The 19,748-nt window shown below is 55.6% G+C and overlaps 2 protein-coding genes across 2 annotated transcripts in view; both read right to left on the bottom strand.

Annotated features, from left to right (window-relative positions):
• JMJD6 (jumonji domain containing 6, arginine demethylase and lysine hydroxylase) overlaps positions 1-15,352 on the bottom strand; it is a 1,042,475-nt gene extending 1,027,123 nt beyond the window's left edge. Inside the window, exon 1 of the mRNA XM_050764367.1 lies at positions 15,349-15,352. The gene's annotated coding sequence lies outside the window, so the exon portion shown is untranslated. The remainder of the gene's footprint in view (positions 1-15,348) is intronic.
• MXRA7 (matrix remodeling associated 7) overlaps positions 1-19,748 on the bottom strand; it is a 1,130,960-nt gene that overhangs the window by 1,065,883 nt on the left and 45,329 nt on the right. The window lies entirely within an intron of this gene.

The raw sequence follows: 19,748 nt of genomic DNA, 5'->3' as shown, positions 1-19,748 counted from the left end.
GAGGCCGAGAGTTCCATGATCTGCCGTCTGTGAGCCTGAGAACCAAGAAAGCTGGCGGTGTGACTTAGTCCAGGTCCAAAGGCCCAAGACCCAGCGGTGGTGCTGGTGTAAGTTCTGGAGTCCAAAGGCCCAGGAACCAAAAGTGCCGATGTCCAAGGACAGGGAACAAATCGATGTCCCAGCTCAGGGACAGAGAGAGAATCCACCCTTCCATTTCCTTTTTGTTCCATCCAGGCCGGCGCAGAGTGGATGCTGCCCATCCACACTACTGCGGGCCGAACTGCTTTCTCCAGCCCAGCGGCCACCCTCACAGACACACCTGGAAAGCACGCTTGCCCTGCTGGGCACTCCTCAGCCGGGCCAAACAGACACATAAAACAAACTGTCGCCGCTGCCTTCCCTGCAACTCAAGCTGGAGACCCCCACCTCTGGGTTCTGTTCTTGGACCGCTGGTTGCTTGGAGGAGGGAGATAGAGAGAGAAGAGAGAAAATAGCAGGCTCTGTACCTGTTTGCACTTGGATAATGCAGTGGGCTGTGTGTGGAGAGAGGAGTGCCAGTCAGGGCTGTTTGTTCTAGGAATGGTTAATCCCTGTTCAAATTTATATCCTGAATCTTTAATGCAACTATGTCAATGAAGAGTCGGCGGCATTGCTCCACACCGCTGGGTCTGACTTGCAGAGTACTTAACTCAAGCGTGAGGAGTTCCGAAGGTCCTCAAACACACTGGGATCCCACCCTCTTCCCATACACCCTCACACTTTCAGGAACCCTGGAGGGCTGGCCCGGGGGAGGGAGACAGATCAGAGCAAGGCAGGGCCGGATCTTTTAAGTGGTGATGCTGACCGGCATCTGCCTCCTGTTCACTGAGTAGAGAAATCACACTACCTAGCTCCGTGTGAGGACCTTGCTTTGTTTCAGTTTGCAAGTATTAATTTTAAAAATTAGTTCTGGTGTTGGCCAGGAGTTGAGTAATCGCAAGAAGCCAACTGAGAGCAGTATAGATTGTAACCAGCTACACGCTAAGTGAAGAGGGGTGCGGCCGCCTGAGCTCTGGGCAGAGGCGGGAGAGCCAGGAGAAGCCGGCAGCCAAGGGCTCCTGAGTGGGACTCTCCCCTCTAACTGGAGAGGAACCTCCACAGGTCCCCACAGTGTGCTCTGGTGAAGGTGCCATGGACAGGTCTCCAGTGAAATGGCCCTGATTTGGAGTGTGTGCCAGTTCCCAGGTGTAAACGCTCCCTTGGGGCTCATTCCCCAGCTGTCGAGGTGAGTTCACACACCTGCGGGACGCCTGCCGCACACCACCAAACCAGCAAGCTTTTATGTTCCTCTGAAGTTTTATTCTCTTTTCTGCTGAGCCGCAAGCAGGAGAAACAGAAAACTTGGAAGGAAAAGCAGGGTCCTTCACCAGAGGAACAAGAAGCAAACAGCAAAAACCTCTGCCTGTAAGTGAAAGGGCTAGAGGGCTGGCCAGAGGCCACCTGCAGGGACAAAACCACCTGGGAGCCCCCGACATCTCCCCGACAAGTCCAGGCTGGCCCCAGTCAGGGGCAGCAGGGCTGGTGCTGGGCAGGGTCGCAGCTCAGATGGGAGTGGGCCCATGGCACAGGGAGCCATTCCTAAGGGAAGATCCCGAAGCTGGTGTCTTGACAGAAGAACAGTGGGAGCTGTTTCCTCATCTGTAAAATGGGATGATAGCACATCCCCTTCAGAAGACTATCATAAGAATTAAATGAGCAGGTGCCTTGAAGTGCCTGGCAGGACCCCTGGCGCATAGTATGAGCTCATTCAACAGGGACCCAGTGATACAGATGCCATCGGTGTGTGGTGGGAAGGCCAGCTTAGGGGTAACTAGAAGTGGACGGGACCTGTCTATCCCGTGGGCCCGGGGAGGGGAGGCACACACCACAGCTGTGGGCATCTGCTCGGTGGCTGAAGAGTTGATCTCCAGCAAGGACAGGCAGGAAATCAGGGGATCTTTGCGAAGCTGGGAGCATGGCCTGAGCCTTGGAGGATAGGAGGACTGAGACCAGCAAACCCACAGCAGCACATGGGAAGGGATGTCTAGAAAAGCAAAACGCAGAGAGGATGCACTGGACTCTTTCTCATTCACTGCCTCTCCACAGGGTGCTCTGAGGCAGTGACAGCTGGGCTTCATGGAGTCTTGACCACTTACCAGACCAGTGTTTCCCAGACGAATTCCCTGGAATACAGCAGCCTTTAGGTTAATAGGTGTCACCAAAACAGGTTCCACGACTAAAGCCAGCCTACCTCTGGCCACAGCTTCCCTGAGAGCACCCCAGCCCTTCTGAGCCTCAGCCGAGGGACCGGGGCTGCCTAAATAACGGGTGCGAGTGAACAAATGGCCTTCTCAGATCTCACTCTTAAATTTTAAGCGGGGTCTCGGTGGCCTTGCCCAAAGGAATAAAGAACTGGCAATTTCAGGCAGGCTGAATCTCTGTGGCAGGGACCTACTGAAGGCGGAGTATCTCCAGTCTCCTCAAATTAGAACACGCTAGTGAGTGGTCATGTCGCCCACGCCGAAGACGTGTTCCCTCTCTCTCTCTCCCTCCCCCGTCTTCCTCTTTTTCACTCCCTCTCTCTCTCTTTCTCCCCTCTTCTTTCTCATCCTTACCCTCTCTCCTTCTCTCCCTTCTCCTCCTTCTTTCCTTTCCCCAGGTCCTGGAACCGAGGAATCCCTAGAGCTGAGCAGTCCCCGACTGACAGCTGACTTGGTGATGTGGGTGGAGACTGCAGCAGGACGGGCTGGATGAGGCGCTGACGGCAATGGGCCTGCCGGTTGCATTGGGTTGGTTGATGCCCAGATTGGCAGGATCACCCGTGAACCTGGATGGGTGGATCCCTGGGCGCCCACTTCTCTGAGGGAGGGCTGGACGCCTTCTCCTTTGTGGGATCAGGGCAGTGGTCTTCCCAGCCCCAGGGTTCTCGGGCCCATGGTGGCCTCTCCCGGTCTGATTCTCACCTCACCTACTCACTGTGGGCCCCAGGCAGAGGCCCATGGAGAATTTCTTCTCACCTCTGACATAGACCCCGAAGGACTGAGGACGCCCCCCACTGCATCCTCTGGTGACACAGGGTGGGACGGCTTCCTCCAGCCCACCCCCGGCTGCAGCCGAGCCTCCAGAGCCTGCCCCAGTCCGCCAGGCTGCGTCCCCTGAGACCAGCCTTCAGCAAGCACGGGGCGGCTCAGCCCAGGCACCTCGTCAGCATGACTCAGTGCTAAATGATGGAATGAAATGGGCCTTCCCAAGGCCCAGCTGGAGGTGATGAGCTTCAGCAAGGAATTTGTTTTGCCTCAAACTGGGATGTTTAACCCCAGGACAGGGAAAAAAAAGAAAGAAATCCCTGCTCATTGCCTTCCCTGGTGATTCCGTTCTGCGTGTGGAGGGGCTGAGCTGCTGGGCTGTTTGCAGGGACAGTTGGATGGAGCCAGATTCCATGGTGGGAAATAGCATCTCTTGCAGTCACTTAAGACAGAGTGAGCCCTTAGCAAGGCAGAGGCTGGGGTCTTCCCCTGTCCAGACGCTCCCGGCATCTGGTGCCTCTGATGTCAGGAAGGGAGCCCGGCCCACCACAGTGGGACCCAAACCTCCGTCACGCTCCCTGTGGAGGCAGTGAGTGCAAGTCGGTTCTGGCTGGGACAAGGGAAGGTGGGACGACGCCCTGGTGAGATGCAAGCTGAGCCCTGGCTGCACCCCTTAGCAGCTGCATGACTGGCAGTAGGTTCCCCGACCTCCCCAGCCTGGGGTTCCTCATTGCAAAACAGGGTCCCAGACTCCAGGTCTGTTACAGGGGCTTCTCTTGGCACATGCCGGGTGCTTGTGGGGGGCCTCAAATGGAGTCAAGAGATGGAGAAAGACAGCTGGACTCTGGGGCAAGGCCAAGGTCAAGGGGTCAGGAGTTTCTTCTGAGGCTAAAGGGGACCCTAACAGGGCACAGGGAGATGGAGACGTCTGCTGAGCTGGGGACAGGACTGGGTGCCCTCTTAGGGGCCTGGGGAGACAGACGGCCTCCGCCTCAGGGCTGACATGGCACAACGCAGGCTTCACCTCCCTGGACCCACCCCAAGTGCTGACCCTCATATCTGAGGCTCTTTCTTCTTTGCACGTGGTCTGTCACTCAGGGTGCCTGAGGGCTGGCACAGGTAACCCCAAGGAGACCCTGGGGTCTGGCGATGTGGGTCCTGGTCCCACCTCTGCCTCTTCCTTGCAGTGGAATCTTGGGCACAAGATGCCCCCAGAATGGAATGGGACTAGGAGCGAGAATGGGGTGGGATGGGCAGTTTCCAGGGAGCTCCGGCCTGGGCAGCCCCACCCAACATACCCCAATCCCCAAGATTCAGGGTCTTCCCTCCTTGCAAACATCATTCTCCTCGCACGCTCGCAGGCTCATTACAGGCTAATCCCAACCCAGCCTTGGGCCTCAAGAGCAAAGGGAGGGCAGATAGGCTCCTGCTCAAGTCCTGGCTCCTGTGTGACCTCAGGCAAGTCACTTAACTTCTCTTAGCCTCCATGTCCTACCTCAAGGAAAGGGAATGATGAGCTCTACCTTCCAAGGCTGCTGTGGCAATGAAATGTCACATGTCATGTAGTTTTAAATAAGGTCACGTGTATAAAATGTGCGGGTGCTAGGAGCCACCCAGCACAGGCTGGTGCCTTTCCTGTTCCTGGACCTAACTCTGATCCCAGCCTGCTGAGTTCCTGGAGAACATTATTTCCTGGGCTGCAGGCCACCTGCCCATCCCAGGCCTGTCCAAGGTCCCCCAGGGCTTTGTTCTACCAGGTGACCCAAGGCATTCCCCTTCTTGCCCCCATCTCCCTGTTCCCAGGCCCTCCAGATGAGGCCACTGTCTGCCCTCAACCTGCCCACAGCAGCCGGGCCCCTCCTAGCCCGCCTTTGCAGGGCTGGGTCAGCCACTGTGTCTGAGCCTGCTGGAATCTCAGATCTCTCTCCCCTTATCCCGTGTGACCCAGGCTCCTCCCACCCATGGAATCTCCTCAGGTGTCTCCCGGTGTCTGTCCTCACCCCCTGCCTTGTGTAGGGTGGGAGGCTGAGTCCTGCCCAGGGCTTTAGACTTCTCATCCTGGAAGGCAGCCCTCTGACTGGGCCCTGACACCTGGGGCCACATCGGATTTTTCTTCATCTCCAGGGGCCACCCTGCCTCCCTCCCTTCCGTTTTCCTCTTCCCACCAGGATGCCCTGATCCCCCTGTCCAACCCAGAGTCTGGGCTGTCCCCAGCCAGTCCCAGCTACTGGTTCCCAGTCTTCACGGTCCCCACCCACTCTCCAGTAAAGGCCAGCTCTGCGCTTCTCCTCGCTCCTTGGTCTTGCCCTTCAGGCCCTCTTCTGACCAAGATTCTCCCAGCCTCCACCCCTCACCTGGGTGAGTGGCACCTCTGGCCTCACGGTTTGGGTGTCAGACTCTGGAGTCAGGTGCACAGACCTCAAAGCTTGCCTCTGGGCCACTGATGCGCTGAGTGGCCTTGGGCGGGTCCACCCTCCCTTGCAGATCTTCAGTTTCCAGATCTGGCAAAGCAGCAGTGATTATGCATTTGAGTCGAACAATGAGAGTTTGAATGGCAAGAGTTCCCTTATACTGGGGTTTTCTGCCTCTGCCACCCCTGAAACAGCAAGACCAACGGCTCCTCCTTCCCCTCCTCCTCCTCAATATGAAGACAAGGAGGATGAAGACCTTTATGATGATCCACTTCCATTTAATGAGTAGTAAATATACTTTCTCTTCCTTATGATTTTCTTTTCTTTTGTTTTTTGAGATGAAGTCTCACTCCAGTCATCCAGGCTGGAGTGCAGTGGCGCTATCTCATAACCTCCACCTCCCAGTTCAAGCGATTCTCCTGCCTCAGTCTCCCAGGTAGCTGGGATTACAGGCACAAGCCACCACGCCCAGCTAATTTTTGTATTTTTAGTAGAGATGGGCTTTTACCATGTTGGCCAGGCTGGTCTCGAACTCCTGACCTCAGGTGATCTCCCCCGCCTCGGCCTCCCAAAGTGCTGGAATTACAGGCATGAGCCACCGCGCCTGGCCTCCTTATGATTTTCTTAATACCATTTTCTTTTCTCTAGCTTATTTCATTGTAAGATTACGGCATATCATACATATAACATCCAAAATATGTGTATTAATTCTTGGTGCTATCAGTAAGGCTTCTGGTCAACAGGAGGCTCTTGGCACTTAGAGTTTTGAGGAGTCAAAAGTTATACATGTAGGTTCGGCGCTCCAATCCCCACATCGTCCAAGAGTCAACTGCACAACCTCACAGAGCTGTTGTGGGACTGAACAGGACAGCATACGTCCAGGGCCTTGCACACAGTGAGTTTAATCCACTGAGGTTGGACATGATAACCCCCAGGGTGGCAGACACAGCCCCCAAAATCCCGATACACAAATCTGTGTTTGGAGCCCTGCCACCTTTCTCCCGAGACACCAGCTGTTGGGCATCCTCTGCTTCTGATGGGCCCCGTCACACTCTGGTTTGTCGAATGCCAGCTTTTGCTGACTCTCCCGCTCGGGGACGGGGGACATCACACTTGGGTAGTCGGAGCAGATAAGGGGTTTGAAAGGGCACATGGTATTTGGGCCGTGGAGGAGGAAATGGGGCATTGGTGGGTGGGATGGCAGGGCTGCCAGCATCCGATCCAGAAGGTTGGGAGGAGGTTGCTGTGTGAATACACGCTCGGCCTCTCACACTGGCTGCCGCCGCGTTAGCCCCTTGTGCTTCAGGGAACAGCGCATCTGTGATGGATGAGACTTTAATTAAAGTAATGAGACATTTATAATAGTGGTTATCTCCAAAATTAGGCCTTTTAGCAATTATTCCTGGGGAATATTCCTCCGGTAGATAGCTTCCTTTTGAGAACAACTGTCGGGGGTGGTCTGTACCTGAGAGATTTTTCCCAGCAGGCCCTGGGCTGTGACAGGTCAACGACGAGGTTTCCCTGGAAAACAGGGCATGGCTTCTGCTTCAGGTTTCTCTCCAGAGGAGCAAAGATTCGATGACCCTGGGCTGGGCACCTAGTCAGGTCATAGGACACTTCTAGTGCCCTCAGAGAGGGTTTCTTTGGGCTCAGAACCTGAAGATCTGAGTTCAAGTCCTGACTTTACAACCCCTCCTGTGTCTGAGACTATTCGCCAAGTGGGATGTGATGGTTGATATTGTCAGCGTGATTGGACCGAAGGATGCAAAGAATTAGTCCTGGGTGTGTCTGGGAGGGTGTTGCCAAAAGAGATTAACATTTGAGTCAGTGGGCTGGGAAAGGCAGACCCACCCTCAATCAGCTTCCAGCAAATATAAAGCAGCAGAAAAACGTGAGGAGGCGAGACCAGCCCAGCCTCCCAGCCTACACCTCTCTCCTGTGCTGGATGCTTCCTGTCCTTGAACATCAGACTCCAAGTTCTTCAGTTTTGAGACTCAGACTGGCTCCCCTTGCTCCTCAAACTTGCAGACAGCCCATTGTGGGACCTGTGATTGTGAATATTTAACAAACTTCCTTTTATATCTATCTATCTATCTATCCTATTAGCTCTGTCCCTCTAGAGAACCCTGACTAATACATGGGATGAAAAGCACATGGGCTGGGAGGCACCAAAGCCGTAAGGTCTGTGAAAGTACTTTATAAGGTCTCAGGCATCAGGCCCCAATATGTGACCATCATGTGTTCGTAAGAGCGGATTCCAGAATATTCATCTTTAAAGTCCAAGACAGTCCCTTCCCTGGGGTAGGGCTTTGCCCCCAGAAGTACTGATTGTCTGGGTTTCCAAAACTGTTCATGGCCATTTATTTAAAAAAAAAAAAAGAATTGACAAACAACCTCATAAGCCCAGCAGACTGTGAAGGCCCCAGGAACTCAGGGCAGAAGTTAGCAATGTGGGTTCTGCCCTTGTTGGCCAGAAAGGTGCGGTGTGGCCATTTCACTTCACTCACTGGGCCTTGGATTTCCTTACCAGAAACATCATGGTCATAGTCCCTGGCCGGTTGACTGCCCAGAGGTGGCACAAGGACGAAATGCAATTGGCCTAAGAGAAGTGCGCCATGAGCCTAAACCAGCTCATCATTCAACCCCACAAATCTCAGGACAAAGTCAGGGCTCCACAGCGTCCGTCCCCGGCTCCTCCCTCCCTAACTGCAGAAACCGAAGGGACATGCGCATGCCTCAGGTTCACACAGCAACGTGGAACACCCACGCTTCTTGTATTCTGAGGCTTTTCCACCCATCCAAACCTTTGCTATAATTATCACCACTGCAACTTTTAACTAAAACTGATTAAAAGTTTACCACGTGCCAGACACTATTTTAAGCCTTTCTCTTGCATCATCACATCAAATCCTCGTAGTAACCCTGTGAGAGTTGTTACTGCTGTTGTTCCTATTTAACAGACACACAGGAGTTGAGAGATTTCCCTGAGGTCACACAGCGACGTGGACCCAGGTGTACGTCCCTTGCAAAGCTGGTGCTCTAACCATGATGCCACACTGCCTCTGGCCTTGATGACTTGCAGATACTCTGACGGTTTGGTCCCAGCTCCTGGTTGCAGGGAGACGCCTAATAAACAGGGGTCGCTGCTGATCTGGCCTTTCTGGAATTCTGCAGGGTCTGCCCTCACTTCCCTACCACTCACCCTCACCCCACCACCAGCCTCTCTGCTGTTTGCCTCTGTACTGCACAGCCAGTTCACCCTAGAATCTGCCCCTTCCTCTTCCAGGGCTTCCCAGAAGTCAGGCTTGTGCTCCTGCAGGAAGGGTGCAAACAGGCCAGTTCCTGCTGTGGGGGGAAGTGGGTGCCACAGCCCCTCAGATCACTCATCTATTAGATCCTACTGTGTGCCAGGTGCTGCTCTAGGTGCAGACGAACAAACCAGGTGGGGCCTGCCCTTGGGGAGCCTGAGGCTGATGTGCCCAAAGAGTGCCCAGTGCCCTGCAGCCCGAGACAGACGCTGGCTGCATGAGGCTGCCCAGCACTGCACCCCAGGAGACATGACAGCAGGAGAGCCAGGAGTTGGGTGCCCGCCTGCCCATCCAGCAGCAACAGGCACTGGGAAAGGGTGAGGCCCGGGGAGAGAGAAGACGAGGGAGCCGGGCAAGCAGCAGGCAGGAGAATCGCAGAGCAGCTGTGCCCAGGAGCCGTGGCGTGGGGGCCATGACCAGGCAGCTGTCACTGCTCCCCCTGTGTCTGACCCTGTGGCACTGGCTGGAATGGCGCTGGACCCCAAGAAGCCACCTAAGCCAGTGGGCATGGCCTCCTTAGGCAGCCTGGGTGACGAAATGGACCAGCCCCGGGTGTGGGCATCACTCTTGCTCTGCCAGGAAGAGGCAGAAGGACCAATGGCAGCGGCGGGGGTGGATTCTTGCCCGGCAACAGCTGCCAAGACTCTGGGTGCCGGAAGCAGCCCCTCCCTGCCTCCTTTCAGTGCCCTGGCTTTGCAATGCAGGGATTCACCAGCCTGAGCTCTGGCAGCCTGGGTTCAGCAAATCCCGCAAGAAGAGCCAGCTCCCCGAGGGATTGCCAGCGGACCAGTGAGATCCCTCTTTACCAGTGCCCACAGCGGGAGGGGTGTGAAATCGGGCCCGGCTCCCTGAGAGCTGTTAGGGGCCACCCTAACTGCCCGTGGGTATTCGGCTGAAATTAAGCTCCTCTGGGAGAAAAATCTGGAACAGAGAAGGAGCCTTTAATCTGTCCGCAGGCCCTTCGAGGGAGAGAGGAAGGATTCCTTTGGAAGGGGGCAGGGTTGCTGGAAAACAAGGCTGTGGTTTAAGAGGAGGGCAGTTAGGGTGGCCCCTTCCTGGGGCTCCGGGCTCGGGGTCCCGCCTGCAGACGAGGGGGATCCTCCTCAGGCAAGGTCTTGAGAGGAGCCCCGTAGATAGTCCCTGCCATGTAGAGTCAGCGGCTGTGGCTCGGGGGAAACAGGGAGGCCACCGCCTGCTTTCCCAGGCACCGTGTGGCTGACCCACCGCAGTTGGAGGTCTTGGCTCTCAGGGAGCTTGTCCCGATTTCCCACCCCTCCCCTTTAAGGGAGCCATGGGCCGCCTGGCCCTGTGCTGCCCACCTGCACTGGTGGATCTTCAGCTGATGAGAGGATGTGAGGTCTGGAGTGAGGCCAGCGTGGCTTCGCCAGGAGCCTTCCTCTGCTCGCTCCTCTCCCCCAGCCCCGGGACAGATCCCCAAGTCCCAGGCACAGTGATGCTCACTCTCCGGTGTGGAGCCAAGGCAGAACTTGCAGCAGCCTGGGAAGGTGGAGCCTGGGTCCACAGACCTGGATGAAGAACTTTCCTCCCAGAAGGCGACGGCGGGCACCACTGCTTGCCCCGGGCGGTGGGGGTGCTGAGGCCTTGACGCCGCGCCTCTGTGGGGTGACGGCCATCTTTATCCAGAGCCCAGCGTGTGCATTCCAGAACCTGATCTTATCACTCCACCAGGGATGCTCATATTCTGGGGAATTGATTTGCTCCAACAAGTGATGGATTTAAAACACATGAGGAAGCCAATTCATTCCTTCACCCTGGGCCTGCAGAACTGTCGGGGCTGCACTGGGGCAGTTCTGTACATCCCTAATGAAGCCAGCCCTGCACCCCTCTGTTAATGTGCTTTTCAAACCAAACAGTGGAATGCATTGGTCATCACAGGGTTTGATCTGATGTGAAAAGTGTTATAAAGCCATTCCAGTTAAACTGCCTCTGGCCGTGCATTTCCTGAAAGCTGGATTGAGAGGAATACAATTGCATGAGGACAGCATACCCTGGACTTGCTGCTTCTTGGGGACCCTAGAGGCCCCAGAGGGGATCCCACCACATGGCTTGGGTCAAACAGCACACTGGCAGGATACCGTGGGCCACAGGAGGCAGCCCCCCACCCACGCTTCTCTTCCTAATCTCCACATAGCCACTCCCCTGTGTCTGCCTTTGTCCCCAGACTGCCCAATCCCCAGTGTCCCCGTTGGTGGGTCAGCATTTACAGGGCACCATCCTTGTCCCCATGATACAACTCTCACCCAACGGGAGGAGGGTGCCGGTGGCCCGGATTTCACAGAGGGCTTGGTGGGTTTCCAATCTTCGTCCGTGAGTCTCGAGTCCCTGAGGACAAGCCCCTGAATTCTGTGTCTCTCTCTGGAGTACCCGGCAGGCCCTTGGGTGATCCACTGAAGGTGCAGTGCCCAGTAAGAGCTAGACACCTTGAAAATAGAAAAGGGTTTCACTCCACATGAATTATAATCCTGGGAGAAAGGTGCTTGGCCTGGCAGTAGCGGGGGCAAAGAAAACGCAGTGGAGGGAAAAGTAAGAGAACGGCCACTGCCGCCTCCCCAACTCCAGCAGGCCCTCCCCACTCCAGCAGCCCCACCCAACTCCAGCAGGCCCCCCCACTCCAGCAGGCCCTCCCCACTCCAGCAGGCTCCCTGACTCCAGCAGGCCCCCCGACTCCAGCAGGCCCCCCGACTCCAGCAGGCCCCCCCACTCCAGCAGGCCCTCCCCACTCCAGCAGGTCTCCCCACTCCAGCAGGCCCTCCCCACTCCAGCAGGTCCCCCCGACTCCAGCAGGCCCCCCGACTCCAGCAGGCCTTCCCCACTCTAGCAGGCCTTCCCCACTCCAGCAGGGCCTCTCCACTCCAGCAGGCCCTCCCCACTCCAGCAGGTCCCCCCGACTCCAGCAGGCCCTCCCCACTCCAGCAGGTCTCCCTGACTCCAGCAGGTCCCCCTGACTTCAGTAGGTCCCCCCCACTCCAGCAGGCCCTCCCCACTCCAGCAGCACCCCCCAACTCCAGCAGGTGCCCCTCACTCCAGCAGGCCCTCCCCACTTCTTCTCTCCCTCCCTTCCTTTCCCATCCTGGGCCCTCACCTTCATTCCCCTTTTCTCTTCGCCTTTTCTTTCCCCTTGTCTCTCCTCCTCAGAGTTAGAAAGACTCTGGTGGTGGGTACCAGTAGGAGAAGAGGACCCTTGCTCCCCACTTCTTGGAGAGTGAGCCTTTGCTTGGCAGGGGTCTCAGAGAGCACCCTGAGCTTCTCACACTCCCCATTGCTCACCGCCAACCCCTTCCATGTCCAGGGTCCTGCAGAACTCTCAAATCCAGCCTGGTGGGTGTGGCTCAGGCCTCCGGCGACCTGTGCCGGGGTGGGGAACAGGAAAGGGGGCACAACCTCTCTTTCATTGTTGTTTGGTTCTGGCCCTGCCACAGAAAGCATTTTGCAACTGGACCCTCCATCCACCTCCCCCCTACCCCCTAGTGCCTGGCAGATCCTTCTGAGTGCAGGGGGAGGGAGGGAAGGAGAGGCACAGACGGCCCTCCCGGGGTCTCACCTGTCATCAGCCTTCCAGTCTCCCTCACCCCCTCTTGCTGACCTCCCTCCTGGCCCCCAGAGGACCCACGAGGCACATCCTGCACGGACTGATGTCCCCCAAGCCCTGGCTCCTGGCCCCCAGCCGACGCTCCACAGAGCTCTCTGCCTCGCTAACTTGGAACAGTAATAGCATGAGTGGGTTTTTTTCTCTTTTAGTCAAAATCAATGACAATGACAGAGTTATAAGGCGAGCCGTGGGGAAGGAGAAGAAAGCGCCTGGTGTCAAGATTGATGCAGGAGGCAGTTAGAGGGACGTATTAGGATTTCAGTTGCCTTAGGGCGTGCTGCTCCACGGAGTGGGTGTGACGTCAGGGAACCCACTGGCAGGCGGGCAGCCTTGTCCCCGCACACCTGTCATTAATGCAGAAGGCGCAACCTCACAGCTATCAGCCGGGGTGCCGGGGCTGCGTGTGGTGGAGACATCTCAGTTATACAAGCGGGACCAAGAGTTCCACTGGGAGAGAAGAGGGAGGAACCCGAGGGGTCTGTCCCAACTCCAGGGCCCCGAGTCTGGAGAGAAGGGACCTCCGGAGGGGGCGTTCACCGCAGCGCCATGGACAGGGTCTGACCGTCACAGGTAGGGGGTGCCTGGAGCCTGCCAGCCGGAGGAGTGGGGGCCCCTTTGTTTTCCTCCCGAAGTACACTGAACCTGCTGGCTCTGGAGCAGCCCCCAGGCATTGCCACGCCCCCTCCCTGGGCCACACTGGCTCCCTCTACCTCAAAAGAGAGAAAGACCCACGGGGCTGGGGGAGACGGCAGAGCCCCCACCATCCACTCACATAGCTGGGGTCCTTGTCACTTTGCCAGGTCTCCTTCAATTTCCACTCTGAAAGAAGGGCCAGTGTTAACCTGTGGCCTCCATTCTCTGCCCCCCAGAGAATGAAACGAAGGGAGTGTGGGGATCTCCCCAGGGGTAAGGCAGGCTCAGGTCCGAGGCCCTCCTTGCCCAGCCATCTTGGGCAGCTCCCTGGCTCTGCCCCTGGGTTTCCTGTCTGTAAAACGGGGTGCTAATACCTGCTTGTTTGGGGTCATTGGAAGCTGGATGCAGGACTGGCTACCTAATCTGTGAAGCCCAGCGCACATGACAAGGGGAGGCCTTGTTAATAAAGTATTTGGAATTTCGGGTCCAGGTGCAGTGGCTCATGGCTATAATCCCAGCACTTTGGGAGACCAAGGCGGGAGGATCACCTGAGGACAGGAGTTCAAGATCAGCGTGGCCAACATGTTGAAACCCCATCTCCACAAAAATACAAAAATTAGCCAGGCATGATAACGGGCGCCTGTAATCCCAACTACTCGGGCGGCTGAGGCAGGAGAATCGCTTGAACCAGGGAGGCGGAGGTTACAGTGAGCCAAGATCGTGCCATTGCACTCCAGCCTGGGCAACGGAAGGAGATTCCGTCTCAGAAAAAAAAAAAAAAAAGAGTCCTTCCGGATAGCAGTCATTCTTGCTAAGAATTTCGAGAGTAGGAAACAGGGGTCTTGCTCCCTGCCCACAGAGCAAATGAAAGAATCAAGTACAAGGAGTTGGAAAGAGAACCTAATGCTTCCTGGACGTGGTGGCTGGGGATTGGCTGGAAGTTGGGGAGGGGACTCCCCAGCCTAGGCAGGCCCAGGTTCCTGCAGCCACAGCCTTGCTGGTGATGGTCCAGAGAGAATGGCTGAGGGTGCCCACCTGGCAGGACCACCACTGTGATGACTGAAATCAGGACGGGAAGCACCCTGGCACTCAATTTGGGGGTGGGCGGGCAGGATGAGGCAGTGACGGACACTCCCAGCCCCCACCACACCTGCCTTCATCAGGGGTCTCTGGGTGCCTGGACGGATGCTGGTGACCATGACAAGGGAGGTCTTGATGGTGCTGCCACGGCGGTGGTGCCTCTCGAGAGGCAGCTGGTTAGAAGCGAGAATGCACTGTCTTCCGCCTCTCCACACCTTCTCAACGAGGTGATTTCCCAGCCACCCGCGAGGAGCCAAGCATCCTCATTCAGTTCCTCAGGTGTCAGGGCACTGCTCTTGTTTACACTGCCATCGCCCTTGCACTGAACAGCAGAGGTGTGGGATCCTTTTGGCTGCTCTTTGCTCTGAGCACCTGGCGCTATGCCAAGGACGGGAGCCCATCCAGAGCCCACGCATCCTCTCCAAGCAGACGGAGGCGCTAGGAACAGTTAGGTAGGCCTGTTACCAGAACAAACCTGGCTCCACTCGCCCAGGTTGGTAAAGCCGAATCCCCACACCGAGGGTTGCCGCAGGAGAAAGGAGGGCATTTATTTGCTGGGAGCCAAGCAAGGAGAATCAGGCAGCTCACACTTCAGACCCAACATCCTCAATGGCTCATGAGCAACGGTTTTGTTTTTTCTCTTTGCTGGTTTCTTTTCTTGTTGTCGGTCTCACTCTGTCACCCAGGCTGGAGTTCAGTGGTGATATCACGGCTCACTGCAACTTCTGCCTCCTGGGTTCAAATGATTCTCCTGCCTCAGCCTCCCAAGGAGCTCAGACTACAGGCATGCATCACCATGCCCGGCTCATTTTTGTATTTTTTATAGAGCTGGGGTTTGGCCTTGTTGGCCAGGCTGATATCAAACTCCTGACCTCAGGTGATCTGCCCACCTCAGCTTCCCAGAGTGCTGGGATTACAGGCATGGGCCACCACACCTGGCCACAAGCAAGGGTTTTTAAAGGCGGGAGTGTATTTCAGGAAAGCAAAAGTTACAGGCAAAATCATTAATCAGGAGATGAGCATTATACACTGGTTTGGCCTCAAAAGGTGGGATATCTTGAAGGGCTTATCTTGAAGGGTTTATAGATCATAAGTTTGATTCAAAGATCCTTTGATTTGTGATTGGTTAAGGAAGCAAAGCTTTGTCTAAAAACTTGGGGTCAGCAGGAAGGAATGTGAAGGCGTGGCCGTGGGTGTGTCTCTCCAGGCCCCCTAGGAAGAAATTCTGATCCAGAACAGCCATCGGAGCGCAGTCCTTGGTTCCCCCATATCTGAGGTCCACTTGCCAGAAGTAGCCTTTTCTCCCTGGTGGGGTCCAGGTTTCTGAAAAGCAACTTCTTGCTTATCCCATCGCTCATTGACTCCTTAAGCCTAGTGGAGTGCCTGGAATTTCCTGGAAAGAAATTCAAGATTTTCTTTTATTTCCATGCCTGGGGTGGCGTGGGGGTGGCACCAGGTCCTAAGGAAGTCCCTGTCCCGTCTCAGGGCAGGCTGGGGTGGGCCCCTCCTGCAGGGCACACACTCTCCATCTGAGGATGCGGAAAAGGAAGGGGAGAGTGTGACATCACCCGGAAGGCTCCCAGGAGGAGGTAAGACCAGAGCAGGCACTGGTCCTCGGAGCCAGTGGGACCAGACGGGCAGAGAAAAGTCACATCCGCCCCCCATCCTTGGAACTGGCCTGGCTTGCAAGGAGGGGGTTCTGTCTCCATTTCACACATAATAAGGAAACTGGGTGCAGAAACTTTCAAGAGCCTGCCCAGGATTCACAGAGCGAGAAGCCAGGACAAAGTCAGAATTCAACCTGGTGCTGTGTGGACTCACCCTTCCCACGGGAACATTCTGCCTCAAACCGAACACCCGCAACTCAGCGAGGCTCACCTGATCCCAGCTCAAGGGGGTGGCCCGGCCGCCCACACCACTGCCTCCCCACCCCCACGCCGTGGGTCCTGGGCCGTCTCACCCTCCCTCATCGTCTCCTGCATGCACAGAAGATCCTGTCCATGGGGGGCATGCGTCAAAAGTGGAGAAGGCTGGTCAGGGACATGGCGTGGGATCTCATGCAGCTGATATTCCTGTTAAATAAATACATTTTGCTAATTGGATTACTCAGACAGTATAATATACTACTGGATTTCCAACATGATGCTAATAAATTGTGTGAATAACTTAATCATGTTAGCGTCCTGAAAGCTTGTAAGAGATGAAATGAGAAAATCAGGCAGCGCTGACACCCAGGGCCTCCTAAGGCTCTCAGGCTCCTGGAGCTTCCGTGAGATCCCTTCGCCGGGCTCTCTGCAACAGAAGCTGCCGCTGGGCGTGTGGGGTGCAGGTGGGGGTGTCAAGGGGAGGGAAGAAGGGGGGTATTCAGCCAGAGTGAGAGTCACTGTGCCGGGGACTCGAGGACCTGTCCCTGGGCAGGGGGAGAGGAGCTGGCCGAGCAAGGCTGCCGGCAGGTGAAGCTACCCTGGCCCTCACACTCCTCTCATCAGCTGAAGGCCCAGCTGGTGAAGGAGGGCAGCACAGGGCCAGGCAGCCTATGGGTGGCCTGTGGTTCTGTGAACCCAAAATATCTGAGACTGGTCTCCGTTCATTTAGGAAGTTTATTTTGCCGAGGTTGACGATGCACACCCATGACACAGCCTCAGGAGGTCCTGACGACATGTGGTCAAGATGGTCAGGGCACAGCTTGGTTTTAAACGTTTTAGGGAGACATGAGACATCAATCAATGTATGTCAGATGAACACTGGTTCTGTCCCGGAAAGGCGGGGCAACTCGAAGCAGGGAGAGGGCTTCTGGTCATAGGTAGACAGAAGACAAATGGTAGCATTCTTTTGAGTTTGTGATGAGCCTCTCCAGAGGAGGCAATCAGATACGTATGTATCTCAGAGAGCAGAGGGGGGACTTTGAACAGAATGGGAAGCAGGTTTGCCCCAAGCAGTTCCCAGCCTGACTTTCCATTTAGCTTAGTGATTTGGGGGCCCCAAGATTTATTTTCCTTTCACAGTTCCCTCAAGGGTCTGTGCAAAAAGCACCAGGACCCTACCCACTCCCCTTGCTGTCGATGTCTTTCAAGAAGTGTTTCCACCCACATCTCCCTTCACACAGGGAACCACTGTGGGCTGAAGGTGGCCAGGAAGTTGTGGGAAGCACCTGCAGTTTTGAGGAGGGAAGGGCAGGGACTGAGCCAGGTGGCCGGAAGACTAGGCCAGGGGAGCCTCCATTAGTCCCTGAGAACTCCAGAGAGAGGCGGCTTCCCTCCTTGCCTTCCAAACTGGAAATCTGGGTGGTTGGTGTTTAATTAACATTGGTATTGACGTGAAAAGTGAAGACCAGAATTTAAAAGCTCATTACCCCTCTTGCCTTCGTATCTTAGCTCCTGGCTCCCCAGGAGGGGATGAGAGATGAATGAGGGTCTCTGCTGCAGAGGCGATGAGACCTGCCGTCTCACCAAACATGTAAGTGTCATAGCACAGGACAGGCCATTAGAACACCACACACACGCACGTATGCATGCTCACACCCAGGCACACTCACATGCATGCTCACTCACACACACACACATGCACACACCTGAACTCAGCCCCTAAACAGGAGCACTCTTCAATGACCATCATTAAAATAATAACTGGCTTCTGCGGCAGCTTCCCAGGTATTAATGCAAATGTTTTTCTAACTCTCCAGGTTCAAGAGCAACAGTTTACACAAGTCTAATTAGCATAACAAAATCCAGCCAGGAAGAGAAAAAAAAAAAAAAAACTCCTCTTATTTGATGCTTCCTGGTAATTAGCAAGAACAATTACTGCAGCATCCGGAATTTCCAACCCCCAAAGATGCCAGGGCCACACTTGAGCACATCAGGAATCAATTTAGAGAAGCCAAAATAAGGCCATTAGGAGGGATGCTCGCCCCGAGCGTGACGTGTGTGTTTGCAAGCAAGCAAGCACTCCCCTGCCTACACCACTCCTGTGCTGACCGCAGCAGCCTGCCTCCCGCCCTTCCCTGCATCCACACACACACACACACACACACACACACACACACACACACACGCCCGTTCATACACTCCTCGCCCAGGTCTTCCTGCATCCAGCGTCCATTCATTCAGCAAATGTCAGCGACTGGACCTGCTGCTTTGTTCAGAAGGTGCAAAGGTGAGAAAGGCAAGGTCTCTGCACCTGGTTGGGTTTGTTTAACATGCATTTCATGCTGCCTTCTGTGTGCTGGGCCAGGTGGTGCAGTGCAGAGATCAGAACAAGACAGCACCCATCGCCAAGAATGTCACATCCATGAGGTATTGGATGCCTTCTAGGTGGTGAAGCCTGTGCCTGGCTCAAAGGGCACACGGAAGCGAGAGGGCCTCTCTCGTCCTGGGGTGGATGGGTCATCAGAGACTTCCTGAACCAGGTGACGCAGAGCTGGGTTTGAGGATGTAAAGAAGTTGGTCATAGCGGGTGGACGTAGGTCCGAAGAGCGCTTACGTAGGCACCGTGGGACAAAGCCACGAAGGCGAGCAACAGGAGTGGCTGCTCGGGGGCCGGCAGCAGAGTGGCAGAAGACTGCAGGAAGGAGCCACAGGAGATGGGGCTGAGGAAGCTGGTGGCTAAAGGTCGTAGCAGGTTTCAGGGGCTGGGCCATGGATCAAGCAACAGGGAATCGGGGTCCTTGTGTGATGACTCATGTCTGTAGTCCCAGCACTTTGGGAGGCTGAGGCGGATGGATCCCTTGAGGTCAGTTCAAGACAAGCCTGGCAAACACGGTGAAACCCCGTCTCTACTAAAAATACAAAAATTAGCTGGGTGCGGTGGTGCACGCCTGTAGTCCCAGCTACTCTGGAGGCTGAGGCAGGAGAATCGCTTGAACCCGGGAGGCGGAGGTTGCAGTGAGCTGAGATCGTGCCACTGCACTCCAGGCTCACAGTGAGACTACGTCTCAAAAAAAAAAAAAAAAAAAAGAGGGAGTTGGGAAAGGAGAGAAGACTGCTTGGAAGAGGCATGGTCGGGGTCGGCAGCTGGAGAGGATGCCACTGTCCCATCCAGGTCAGGTGGACGGTCTCCTACCCCCCAGGCCAAGAGAGTGGGCGTGGATCCAAATGGGAAATGACGGATGCTGGACTCCCTGGGAGAGAAATCCTGACTGCCTGCATGTCAGGCAGAAGACAGAGAGAGAGGGAGGAGATGTCCAGAATGACTATGTGAAGAGGAGGCTGGGGGAGCTCTGTGTCGATGGGATGGGATGGTCGAGGCCAGCTGGGCAGAGGTCCCACTCACATGACTCATTGGTGTCGGTCACAGCCTTCTGTGCCCAACCTGTGTCTTCTGTTCAGATTTGCACCCTTGTTGATACCCAGCTATCCAGGTGGAAACAGCCCTGTCGTGACCATTCACAGATGACACAAGGCATGGGGCCCCAAATAAGAGACTATGTCATGAGCTGAGCACCCATCTCTGCCTCGGAAACGGGTGCCCCAGGCTGAAAGGGAGGAACTGTTCTCTTCTCCTTTGTAAAGGCAGCCTGAGAGGTCGCGGCTTCTCTCAAGCTCCCACACTGAGGCTTTGCTATAAAACCTTCCTTCCAACCTGGGCAACATAACATGACCACATCTCTATTGAAACATTTAAAAAAAGAATAGCTGGGCACGGTGGTGCATGCACCTGTAGTCCC

This window comes from Macaca thibetana, chromosome 16 (genome assembly GCF_024542745.1).
Source record: "Macaca thibetana thibetana isolate TM-01 chromosome 16, ASM2454274v1, whole genome shotgun sequence".
Classification (NCBI taxonomy): domain Eukaryota; kingdom Metazoa; phylum Chordata; class Mammalia; order Primates; family Cercopithecidae; genus Macaca; species Macaca thibetana.
Note: the sequence above shows the minus strand (reverse complement) of the source record. Positions and strands in the feature narration are given on the sequence as shown.